Source organism: Gorilla gorilla, chromosome 12 (assembly GCF_029281585.2).
Source record: "Gorilla gorilla gorilla isolate KB3781 chromosome 12, NHGRI_mGorGor1-v2.1_pri, whole genome shotgun sequence".
NCBI classification, from domain to species: Eukaryota; Metazoa; Chordata; class Mammalia; order Primates; family Hominidae; genus Gorilla; species Gorilla gorilla.
Genome location: NC_073236.2, coordinates 123,804,593 through 123,816,665, shown reverse-complemented (window position 1 = coordinate 123,816,665; position 12,073 = coordinate 123,804,593).

Sequence of the window (12,073 nt, the reverse complement as noted above, 5' to 3'; positions counted from 1 at the left end):
CAATTATTTTTTGTTTTCAGATCTCAAATAATTTTGCAGGACTCTAAAGAGCTGATAGCCCGGTCCTGTAGCTCTAGGGCCTAACAGATAAGATGACTCTGATTGTAATGATGCTGGTATTTCCTTGATATGAAGAGCCCCAAAGTCTCTATAGTTGTGTCTCCAAAGTGGCAAAGTGGAAGCCACATAAAGAAATCACTCCCCATTAACAATTATGTTTTCAAGTTTGTCATGTACAGTGCTCTGCTGCTGCTCCGTACATGGAACATATTGGGCAGGGATGATTACCAAATAATTCTGGAGGCTCATGGCTTTGAAACACCAATGAGACAGAGAACTTGATGGTGGGAAAACTCTTCCCGAAAAGAAAATAGGCTATAGATGGGACTTGCCTAAGTCTTCCTTAGGGAGTGGGAAAGAGAAGGGAGCTCACATTGCCAAAAACCCAACCCAACCCATGGTGTACTGGGGATTTTAGGAATTTCATTTGTCCCTCTCATATCTTTTCAAAGTGAAGATTCACCCCATTCTACAGAATAGACCACTGAGGCTCAGAAAGGCCAATACTTGACCCCAGTGATACAGGGACAAGATCTCGGTTCTGCCTAATTCTAAGGCTCTGCTTTCCCTTCCTGCCATTGTGGATGGACAGAAGTGCGTGACATTTTTAGAGGAAATTAGCACTATGCGGTGTAGTTTGTGCTTGGAATACCAGCAGGATTAAGAAAATTGCAGGACTGATACCTTTTAGAATTTTCCATTTGCAAAAGCCACAATCCTGTAACAAACACCCCTACAACAAAAACTCAAGATGAAAGAGCCAGAGAGAAGCAAATTAAAGGCTTGGAAAGATGCAAATCAAGTCTTTGTCTAGAGTAGTGGAGCCAAGAACCTGGTGGCTTTACTCAACAGGTATTCACTGAGCACCTACTCTGTGTAGGAGACCCTGAGAGATGATAACCTCTCAGTCTTTTTTCTTTTTTCCTTTAAATAGGGATGGGTTCTCGCTATGTTAACCAGGCTAGACTTGCACTCCTGGACTCAAGTGATTCTTGCCAGAACTCCTGGCCTCCCAAAGTGCTGGGATTACAGGTATGAGCCACCATACTTGGCCAACCTCTCAGTCTTAAGTCCTCTGTTACATGTAGACACCAAGGTGCAGTGGAGAGAGAGGCTGCAGGAGAGTTGGCCTATGACACAGAAGATTGGAATTCACAAACTTTCCACTCCCTGGCAGTGTGGCCTTAGACAAATGAGTGCATCTCTGAGCCTTAGTTAACTATTTGGTAAGATACAGGTGATCATTCTTGCTCAGTCTACCTCATGGGCCTGTGATATTCTCAAAGGTCCCTGGTAAACAGGTGTGTGGAGAGTCCTCATTATGACTCCCCCTAGAGTAGGCCCTTTTAGAGGGCAGGAGTGTCTGTGTCTCTGTCTTCAGCACAGGCCTGGCAGACAGCACATGGGCCCTTGTGAGTGTGGGAGTCAATCTCTTAAATCTTAGCTGAAATACAACATTCGTCAGGATCTTCCTGCTCTGTTCACATCTTACACATGAATCCAACCTCATGGTGCACTCACCAGGGCTCTCTTCTTTGAACCTGCAGAAGATGCTTCATTAAAGGTCAACTTTGTTTGCAAAATAACTTTATGGCTCTTTCTGTAAAAGCTGAAGGACTCCAGTGGTCATCTCACTGAAAAGGAAGTTTCTTCCCTAGCAGCTGAGTCTTCACAAACAATATTCTCTTTCAATTCACACCGCAGATTAGGCAAGGATCCTTTGTAACTCCCAGGACCACAGGTCTGATAGGGCCCTTGGAGGTCACATATTCTTATTCCTTTATTTTACAGATGAGTTTGCTGCAGAGTGCAGAGGAACTTGCTGCAGGTCATAGATCAGGGCTGGTCTTAGAGTTATGTGTCCTTCCTTCAACTTGATGAAAACAACTCTCCCGGCACTTCTCTGGAGCAAAGCCGGCGGTCCTCCTTGGATACGGTGAGCCACCAAGCTGGGCTCTAAAGCAGGTGGACAAGTTCAGGGCCCCCTGTTCTGAAGGGTTCACAGTCATTCCGAGGCTTTTGCAAGTGTTTTTCTGGTGCAGGGCTCTGCACTGGCCCTCCAAAGAGAGACACAAAATGGCTATTTTCGCAGATACACTCATGGTGGGAGTGGCCGTCAGCCAAAATGCCCCGATGTGCTTCTCAGAGTGTGTGGATAGACCTCCCTTCCTCCTCCAGCCATGAACTCGCAGGGCCATGGGAGAAGATGGGTGTCCTGCAGGTCAGGGCTGAGAACAGTGGCTGACTGATGGCGACAAGGGCAGTCCTGAGTGGCCTGCACAGCACCTCGATCTGGAACCCAGAGGAGTTGTTGGCTGCAACAGCAGATTAGTCAAACTCCCAGATGACATCTCTGAGCAGGGAGTTGGAGGTAAAAAGGCCTGGACTTCCTTCCTTCTTCACTAAAACAGGACTGGAGAATGAGGTCCTTGCACTGTAATTATACTCTGGCAGGAAACAAATAACTAAGGCATTTCTCTAAGTGAGGAAGGAAGGAAAACATCCAAGGCTCTGGGGATCCTTCAGCTTCTGCTCTTGTGGCATTGGAATAATAAGAACAGCCATCTACTCTTCAATCTTTGCCAAGCCCCATGAAGTAGGTATTTTCCATCTTAGTCTACAGACGCAGGAATGGTGGGTTGCCCACAGCTGCAATGCTGGTCAGTGGTGTCACAGAGCTGGGACTGAATTGTACTTGTGCTCAACTCAGAAGCCCCGCAGGTCTCTCTGCCTTACCTGCTGTTATGTGGAGGGGGCACTTTCTCTTATGAGCTCAGCGTAGTCACAGGTGCACAGCGATGCCCAACCACGAGGCAGAAGTCCACCCCTCACTTTCCCTGACAATTTGAGTGCCTGGGTGCACTCAAGGAAAGGGCTCCTGTTCCTTTATACAAAAGTGCTGTCTGTTCAGAAGCCATGCCTCCTGGGGCTGCACCCACCCCACAGGGGCGCCTTTTTTCTAGTTCACACGGAGGGACCAAGTAGACTAGTGGTGTCCTTATATTAGCTGTTGTCAATTGAACTTCTTTGGGCCTGAGTTTTTTTCTCGTGAGAAGTGAGGCTCTTAGGATGCCTTCTTACTTACAAAGTAAGTGTTGGGGCTTACTTACAAACACCTGCAGGTTGGCAGATGTTTGTAGGCCGGCGTGTGTGTGTACGAAGGAGAAGCATCCCTTCTTAGACTCCTGTTTCCCTGGGCTCACGGTACTTCTACTGGTCATCCCAGTTCCTGGGTTGGGGTTCACCCAACACAGGCTGCCTCAGCCTGAACTTTGCGGTGATGGGTTGGTGACCAGGCCCTCACCACAGGGCTTCCAGGGACCACCAGTCTCTGATGTAGGCATGTACTAGGAGGAAGGGATTGAGCAACCAGCTGCCCTGTGCTCTGTAAGGACCCATGGTGCACCCCCACTGCAGCCACTCTGGGTATGGGCCCTAACCCATCTCTTTCTCACTGTCTGGCTTTTGTAAATGTCCCTGGCCTTTTCTTTGCCCAGCAGATTCCTGTTCTGCTTCATCTGTCCCATGCTGAGCACACAGCATGGAGCGCAGCCCTGGGTGCACAGTAGGTGCTCTGCCCTGCTCCCTGAACTAGTGGTCAGGTGAATGAGCCCTGACTTTGCTCTGCCATTGCTGAGCTGTGTCCCTCGGATTGCTCCCCCCGTTCCCACAGGCCTGGGCCCATTAAGCTTCCATCTCTCACCTCGTTATCGCCTGGGCTTGGGGGTTCTTGGCTGGGAGGTCCGAGGTGTCCCAGCTTCTCCCTAGGCAGAGCCCCTGCAGGTCTTATTTAGGGAAACCCCCACACGCAGAGGGGCATTGTCTCAGTGGGTTGAAAAGGCTACTTTCCTCCAGCTCATTGATCAGATCCCAGAGAACAGTGGGGAGCCTGAGCCCAGGGGCCGAGGCATCTTGAGGGGCTGGGGCTTTCTGAGAGCCTTTATCTCAGCACAGGAGATAAGACCCCAGTGGCTGCAGGAGCCATAAAGCAAGGAGGGGCTGGCAGTTGAGGATCCCGGGGAGCCGGGCTTTGAACTCTGCCCTCATGGGGGTGGGAAGCCTTTATGGCTGGGCTGCTCTGGGGCTGAGGTGGGAGCAGAGCCATTACGGGAGAAAAGAGTCCCCAGAGCCGGCCTCCTGGCACCCAGACTGCACGGTGAGACAACGGAGCCTGGAGTGGTGGGACCAGCAGCGGAAACAGCACTCCATCCGGGCTTTATTGACTTGTAAACGGCACCATTAAAGAGGAAGGCCTCACCTTGGCTGGAAGCAGCTGTGTGTGCCGCCGTAAATCTAGGGCGAGCTCTGAGGCTGCAGCCGGGCCTGGCAAATGCCAAGCATGCCCTGGGCAGAAGGGGGTGCAGGCCAGGGATCCCCACCACACCCAGCTCCTAGCTCCACTGAGGGGCTGAGTATGGGAATTTATAAGAAGGATGTTTACCAGGGGAAATATCAGTGGCTAATTAGACTTTGCAAATAAAAAAACTTTTCAAACTTTTTGTTTTCCACTTTTTTTTTTTTTTTAAAGAGAAGGGATCTCGCTTTATTGCCCAGGCTTGTCTCGAACTCCTAAACTCAAGCAATCCTCCTGTTTTGGCCTCTTGAACGCTAGGATTACAGACATGAGGCACAGCACCCAGCCATCCAAAAAAATATTGTTAAAAAAGAGAAAAATGTCTAGACATCTTTGAGTCTCCATTTGCAAATTTAGCCCAGAAAGAAGGACATTGAGAAGCTGAGGCTTAGAGTGGCCTGCAGAGGAGTGAGCGAAAGTCCATCACGGTTTCTTGCTCACTGTGTATCCGCGGACTAGCTCCGGAGAAGCCCAGGTCTCAAGTTTTTTTTTTTTTTTTTTTAACATAAAGAATAAACATAATACCAGCTCTCAAAGGTTGGCTATGATGATGGAATGGGATGAACATAGAGCACCTCACCAGTGGGAGGGGCTCAACAAGTGATTTTTCTCTCTTCTCGGATTGACAATAAAACAAAACAGAAATTGGAGATATTAGCCCTCTTTTTGTTTTGTTCCCCTGGAATTAGCTAACCTTGCACAACAAAAGGCTAGACTGCTAGCTGCCTGGGGGCAGGGACTGCCCTGCCTGGTTCAGTTTTGCAGGTTAGTTGTTAGGAAGGAAGCTGGTGTAGAATTCTGAGAATGTTTTCTACAAATGTTGGTGAATAAATAAAACGGGACTAAGAAAAAAGAAGGAAAGAAAGAGTGGAAGGAAAGGAGGGTGGAAGAAAGAACACAAGGTCACTTTTCCTCTGGACAAAGTCCAGAGTTTTTGGAAGAGAAGGAAAGGAGAAGCAACATTTGCCACCTCCTGCTGTGAGCCCAAATGTTATAAAACTTAGTTCTCACAACCACCAGGAGGGCCCTGAGGATAATTGCCCAAGCTCTGCTATTTACTTATTAACCAATAAGTAAATCTGTCTTCTGGGCAAGTTATTTGCTGAGTGGGTGAGTAAGTTCTTTGTGCCCCTGACTTCTCCTCTAAAATGGTGAGAATTAAATGAGATAATAGGTTTAAACCCATTATACAGTTATTGGCAAATACTAAGTGCGCGATACACGTTGGATATGGTTATGCTTCACGATGAAGAAACAGAGGTTAAGTAACTTGGCCGATTCACAAACCTGAGAAGCACGTGGCTGGATTCCCACTTTGCTTCTAGAGCTCACACCAGTTCTCCGGGGTCTGCAGCTGTTGAGGCATCACAAGGAGTGGTTTGTGGAATCCCCACGCCGCATGGTCTCAGAATGTATTACCAGACAACTACTAAAAGGAACTCTTTAGGGGACATAACTTTTAGGCTGAGCTGCTGGAAAGGGTTAATTAGGCCACTGGGATTCTTATCTTTGTCTGAGGGATTCCTTCATTCATTAAATAACAAACAGATAAATAAACAAACAAAGCCAAAAGGAGGTAAGACCCTTAATGCTTACAGATCCCTTACCCAGCCCAGCCTGAGCCAGGAGCTGCAGGAAGCTCAAAGCTCTAGGACAGGGCCCCTCACCTCCCTGTCTCCAGGGACTTAGTATTTGCTAATCACTGCTTGTCACAAGTAGGACATCCTCAGTGCTGTGTGTTGATGGGAATCAGTTTCTTATCGTATAACAAGGAGGCTGGATGGCAAGCGGCATTTCCCACCATCTAGAATTCTCTAACGATTCACAGTGAGAGAGATCTCAATCCAGGAACTACCATGGTCCCTCTGCATCTGGGATTTCAGCCTAGCCTTTGTAGGTGCTGGAATACGCTTAGATAGCTCTCAGGGCAAGGCACTGTTCTGTATGTCCACACATACTAACTTATTTAATACTCACCTCAATTCCACTCCTTTACTGTCAAGGAACTGAGACACGAAGAGTTTAAGCCCACACAGCCAGCATGTGGTGAAGAATTTGACTCCGCACAGCCTGGCGGCAACGTCAGTACCATGCTATGCTGTCTCCCTGCAAAACGGATCCCAGTAAAATGGAATTCAGTTTACAAAGTGACTATTCATCTTCCAAGGAGGGATAGAATGAAGGAGCTAAAGACAGAGGGAGAGAAGAAAGAAATGCAGAACAGGGAGGGGAAACGGGGGCTCCTCCCTTGCAGCACCTGAGACACGTGATCTCTCTGCCTGTTCCTTCCTCCGGCACCCAACCCCCTCTGCCAGCAACTTCCAGATAATCCCACTAAGAATTCCAAGCAGGTCTCATTGCTTCTTGGAAAGTAGCCGGCAGAGGCCCACACCCTGAGCGTGCGAGTCCGGTTCCGAGTCCTGAGACTGGCAGAGAACGCTCCTGGGAAGGGTCGGCCTTCCCATTCCTCTGAGTCTGGGCCCAGGCCTGCCACATTCCATTCTTCAGGTCTTAAAAGCCTCCTATTCTTTTACAAATCACTGGTTCAGACCTAAATTATCCAGATAATTGAGCCGCCTGGCCCGTCATTTTGTTGGCATAGACACCATTTATGTGTAATCTGAGAATATTCTATCTGCCGCGGAGTTTCTTCCAAAGGCATTATTTCTAACCTTCTTTAAGAAACAAATTTCCTGTTGCCATGGAGATCATCTTTTGGCTAATTTTATCAGGCTCAGGAGCCAGGCTGGAAGCAGCTCTCTCCTGTCTCCCAGGTTCTCTACTTTGCAGAGTCCCAGGTTGTCTGTCAAACGAGGCTCTCGGATCTCAGCAGCCTGCGCATGAGACAATTCAGATGATGGCTACATTTTGGTTTTGAATTTTAAAAGCCTTGACATCATCTGCACAGGCATTTTTGATTTGTTTTAATGAGAAAACACATACAATAAAGATTCAGAGCTGATAAGTTTCATAAATGCATGCTTTCTGGAACCTGACTGTGAGGAAACTGTTAAAATGAGAAGTTTCTGAGCTAGCAAAGACTGTAGAAAATTCAGAAAGAGGAAAAGGCATTGCTTGGGCACCAGGCCTTGTGCTGCCCTGAGGTGTACTAGGGGAAGTGGGGAATGGAGCGTGCAATTTGCCTCTTTCCAGCTATCTGGGGATAATTAAATTGTGTCAGTGCTTGGAGGGACTGCAAGGGTCATCTCTTTTAAAACTCTCATTTTATAAATTGGGAAATTAATCCAAATTCTCTGGAGTTAGATTTGGTTCTTGGGAGGGTTTGTACCCAATGTCTCTGGACTTGCAGCCACTTGGGATAAAATCCAAACGAAATCCTCCCAGGCTGGACCAGGCACATCTCTCTCCAGACTCTGAGGCACTCACAGCTCCCGTGCAGCCTGCTTTTCTCACCTCCATGTCTTTGCACAGTCTACCTTCTGCTCTTTGGAATGCATTTCCACTTTCATACCCTCTTGGACAGTTTTCGCTATCCTTCAAAGCTCACCTCAAGTGTCACCTTTTCAGGAATGCTCTAGGCTGGATCAAGTTGTCTTACGAAGCCTTCACACTGTGCAATTATTTGCACATGTGCCATTTTGTCTACTGGACAGGGATCTCTTTGGGGATCGTGTTCTAGTCACCTCAGAGTTCTGGCTTGGAGGAGACACTCACTGAATGAAGAAATCAATAATCCCAACAGTTAACATAGGAGAACCTACTAAGCACAGGCATTGTATTAATGTATTGGTTCACTTAATATGAAGTGATATTAATATTAGAAGGTTGATACCTCCTAGGATTAGTGGGAATGTTAAGTGAGCTAATACATTAATAGCTAATACATTGTTTGACTGTTGAGGAAACTGAGGCATAGCAAAGGAACTTGCTAAATGCCACGCGGCTAGACAGTATTGGAACCAGGATTCAAACTTTGGCGATTTGTGTCCAGATTTTTCACTTTTAACAGTTATGGGTTCAGGATATGCTACCCCAAAATATGGCACCTTGGCATTTTAGAAAACACCAGAAGCGGGGACGTCTTTCTGACCCTGTCCTGCCATTCTCCCCTGAGGCAGGCCAGAAAGAATTCTCTGACCTTTCTCTAAAGTGGGTCCAGAGGGTTCCTCTTTATACCCAGAGGAAAGGAATGAAGACACAGAGGCACAGAGAATAATCTGGATAAATGTGTCTTACTAAGATCCCCGCCACCGTAGTTTATTCACATTCTTTTTTATTTTTATTTTTATTTTTTCGAGACAGAGTTTTTGCCCTTGTTGCCCAGGCTGGAGTGCAGTGGTGTGATCTCAGCTCACTACAACCTCCACCTCCCAGATTCAAGCAATTCTCCTGCCTCAGCCTACTGAGAAGCTGGGATTACAGGCATGTACCATCATACCTGGCTAATATTTTTGTATTTTCAGTAGAGACAGGGTTTTACCATGTTGGCCAGGCTGGTCTCAAACTCCTGACCTCAGGTGATCTGCCTGCCTCAGCCTTGCAATGTGTTGGGATTACAGGCGCGCACCACCACACCGGCTAATTTTTATATTTTCAGTAGAGACAGGGTTTCATCTTCTTGACCAGGCTGGTCTCAGACACCTGACCTTAGGTGATCTGCCCACCTCTGCCTCCCAAAGTGCTGGGATTACAGGTGTGAGCCACCCTGCCTGGCCAGGTTGTTCACATTAGATCAGACCATTTTGTCCTTCAGTCACACTTCTGGATGACTGTCCATAAAAATACTGTTCTCCAGCCAGGCACGGTGGCTCACGCCTGTAATCCCAGCACTTTGGGAGGCCGAGGCGGGCGGATCACGAGGTCAGGAGATCGAGACCACAGTGAAACCCCGTCTCTACTAAAAATACAAAAAATTAGCCGGGCGCGGTGGTGGGTGCCTGTAGTCCCAGCTACTCGGGAGGCTGAGGCAGGAGAATGGCACGAACCCAGGAGGTGGAGCTTGCAGTGAGCTGATATCGCGCCACTGCACTCCAGCCTGGGTGACAGAGCGAGACTCCGTCTCAAAAAAAAAAAAAAAAAAAGAAAAAAAAATACAATTCTCCTGATTTCTTTGGGTCTTCATTTCTTTCTTTTGTTTTGTTTTTTGTTTTTGTTTTTTTTTTTTGAGACGGAGTCTCGCTTTGTTGCCCAGGCTGGAGTGCAGTGGCTCGGTTTCGGTTCACTGCAAGCTGCGCCTCCCAGGTTCACGCCATTCTCCTGCCTCAGCCTCCTGAGTAGCTGGGACTACAGGGTCTTCATTTCTGAAGGCTTTGTGTCACATAAAACTTACATAAATTTGTACGTTTTTCTCTTGTCAATCAGTCTTTTGCTATAGATGCCTCAGCTGTGAATCTTGTGATGGGTGAGGAAAGGTATCTTTTTTCCCTCCTATAACAGGTATTCTAGATGCCTCTTGGATCAATGAGCAGGCCTAGAGTGCAGGTATAAACCACACTTTATAGCTGAGGAAATGAACATGATGATAAGATGCCTCTTCCCAGGTCACATGGGCAGTGAGTGATGAAGCCGGATTCAAAGCTGGAATGTCTGACTTCAAAGTTGATTCTCTTGCTGCTTCACTGTACTGTTTCCAAAATTAAGTATGAAATTATGCGGCACTGACCACAAATGTTGTGGAGACCACTTCTCTTGTGAGACTTTCTAATATTCTCTTATGATTTCCATATAAAATACTTCAATTCTGGGATCACCCCTACTCTCTAGCACAGAAAACCCCAAGGCTTATCTCTTCTTCTTACCTCTGAGACGTGTAACAAGTATCAGTGTGACAGGGGGCAGTTCTCTCCGTCACAGGGAACCTTCCCTAGTACCAAGATTGTGAGCAGATGGTTTTTATCTCAGTTCTGTTTCTTCAATTTCGATAATACATGAACGGGTCCTTTAGCTTGAAGTTTTCAATCAAAGGAATAAATGGAAAGGAATCAAACTCTCTTCACTCAAGAGACAAAGATGCTGATGCCTACTTGTATAGATGGTACCTGTAGCAGTAAAATACTTGCAATATGTCCTTGGGATGTGCTCTTCTTCCTCAGTAGGAGGTTGGGAAATTCCTCTAAACTAGAAGCAGAAGGCTGGCCAGAGGCACTGTCAGTCTTGGCCTTGCCATTGGTGCCACCATCTCGTGAGGGCTCTGTGTGTTCAGATCAGGCTCGTTACTGTGTGCAGCAGAGTGGTACCTTTCATGCTGCCACCCTTACTTGTACATGTACAGTTTACTAAGACAAGATTGACATGCTTATGGCCTTGGCCACAAGGTCTTGGAGCTACACTGACCAGAGCATCTTTTTGTAAACCCTTAATTTATCCCAGTGGTCACATTCCTGCCATCTGCTCTAGCCTCTAGTTCTCAATGTTTCCTTGAGTCTTTAATTTCAGCCTAAGAAAGGGGTCCCTGTCAGACTGACTGGCAAGGGGGCAGATTTCAATACATGTGACCCTATGGCTGCCTTTGATTCTCCTGCATCAGACTTCCCCTTTGTTGCATCACTGATGCAGAGGTGCAGCTCTGCATCAGGTGCAAATGCTGAAACCAGCCTTCAATGGCATGCCCCAGCTGCAAAGCCCGATGGGGCTTTTACATCCTCAAAGGTGCAGTGGTCTTGAGTGCGTGGGCACCTACCTGGCCAGTCTTTTATTTTTCTTGCTCTGAATTCCGAGAGCATGTATTTAGGCTCTACTCCACTTGGTATGTTCTGATTTGTCTGCCATTTCTCCAGGTAAGGGTCACGTTCCTCCTGGGCTATGAGACACTCCAGGCAGTGACTTTGTGTTATCCTCTCTGAGTCCTCCGTGCCTAGCAGGGAATCCGGTACAGGATGAGTGCTCAGAATGTACTTGGTGAATGAATGAATAAATGGATGGTAAAACAAGGGAAGATAAGGGCAGGTTCTCTTTTTCATTTTAAAGCTAAACTTGGTCTTTATTCAATAACTTTTAATTCGAAGCGTTTAAAAATTTGGAATGAAGCCCCAAGGTCATGGGTTTGCCTGTTTTGTTTTGCTTATTATTCTTTTTTTTTGGTGGGGGAGAATTATTTATTTTGGCTTTCTTGTATGCATTGGGTGCCTTTCTGCTTGCTTTAGTTCTGCTTCCATTTGAGATGTGAGTCCTTTAGAAACAGCTAACTTCTGAGATACTGGAAGAACTCCACACCAAAAGCCTTGATGTCTGGGTTCGAATTTCACTCTGCTGACATCAAGGTGGCCTTTGAGACAATCACTTCTCCCCTCGGCATGTTATTGATTTATCTATTCATAAATCTCTAAAATGTGGGGGTAAACTAGATGATCTCTAAGTCAGCCTTCCTCTCTCTCAAATGTTCTCTAACTGTACTGCTTATGGTAAAGTTTCATTTTTGATGCCTGATCAGGTAGAGAGGAAACATCTTCACTGTCAATGCCACAGTTATTCAAGCACAGCGGTGGTTAAAGAGTCTGAGGAGGAATTCACCTGGCCAAGCTAGAGGAGTGGGAGGAAGAGCCATTCTCTGGGAGGGTCTTCTCCACCCTCCAGATTTTTCACTTTTAATGAATGATGGGTTCAGGATATGCTACCCCCAAATATGACACCTTGGTATTTGAGAAAACAGCAGAAGCAGGAAAGTGTCTCTGTCTGACCTTCTGCCATTGTGACTTGAAA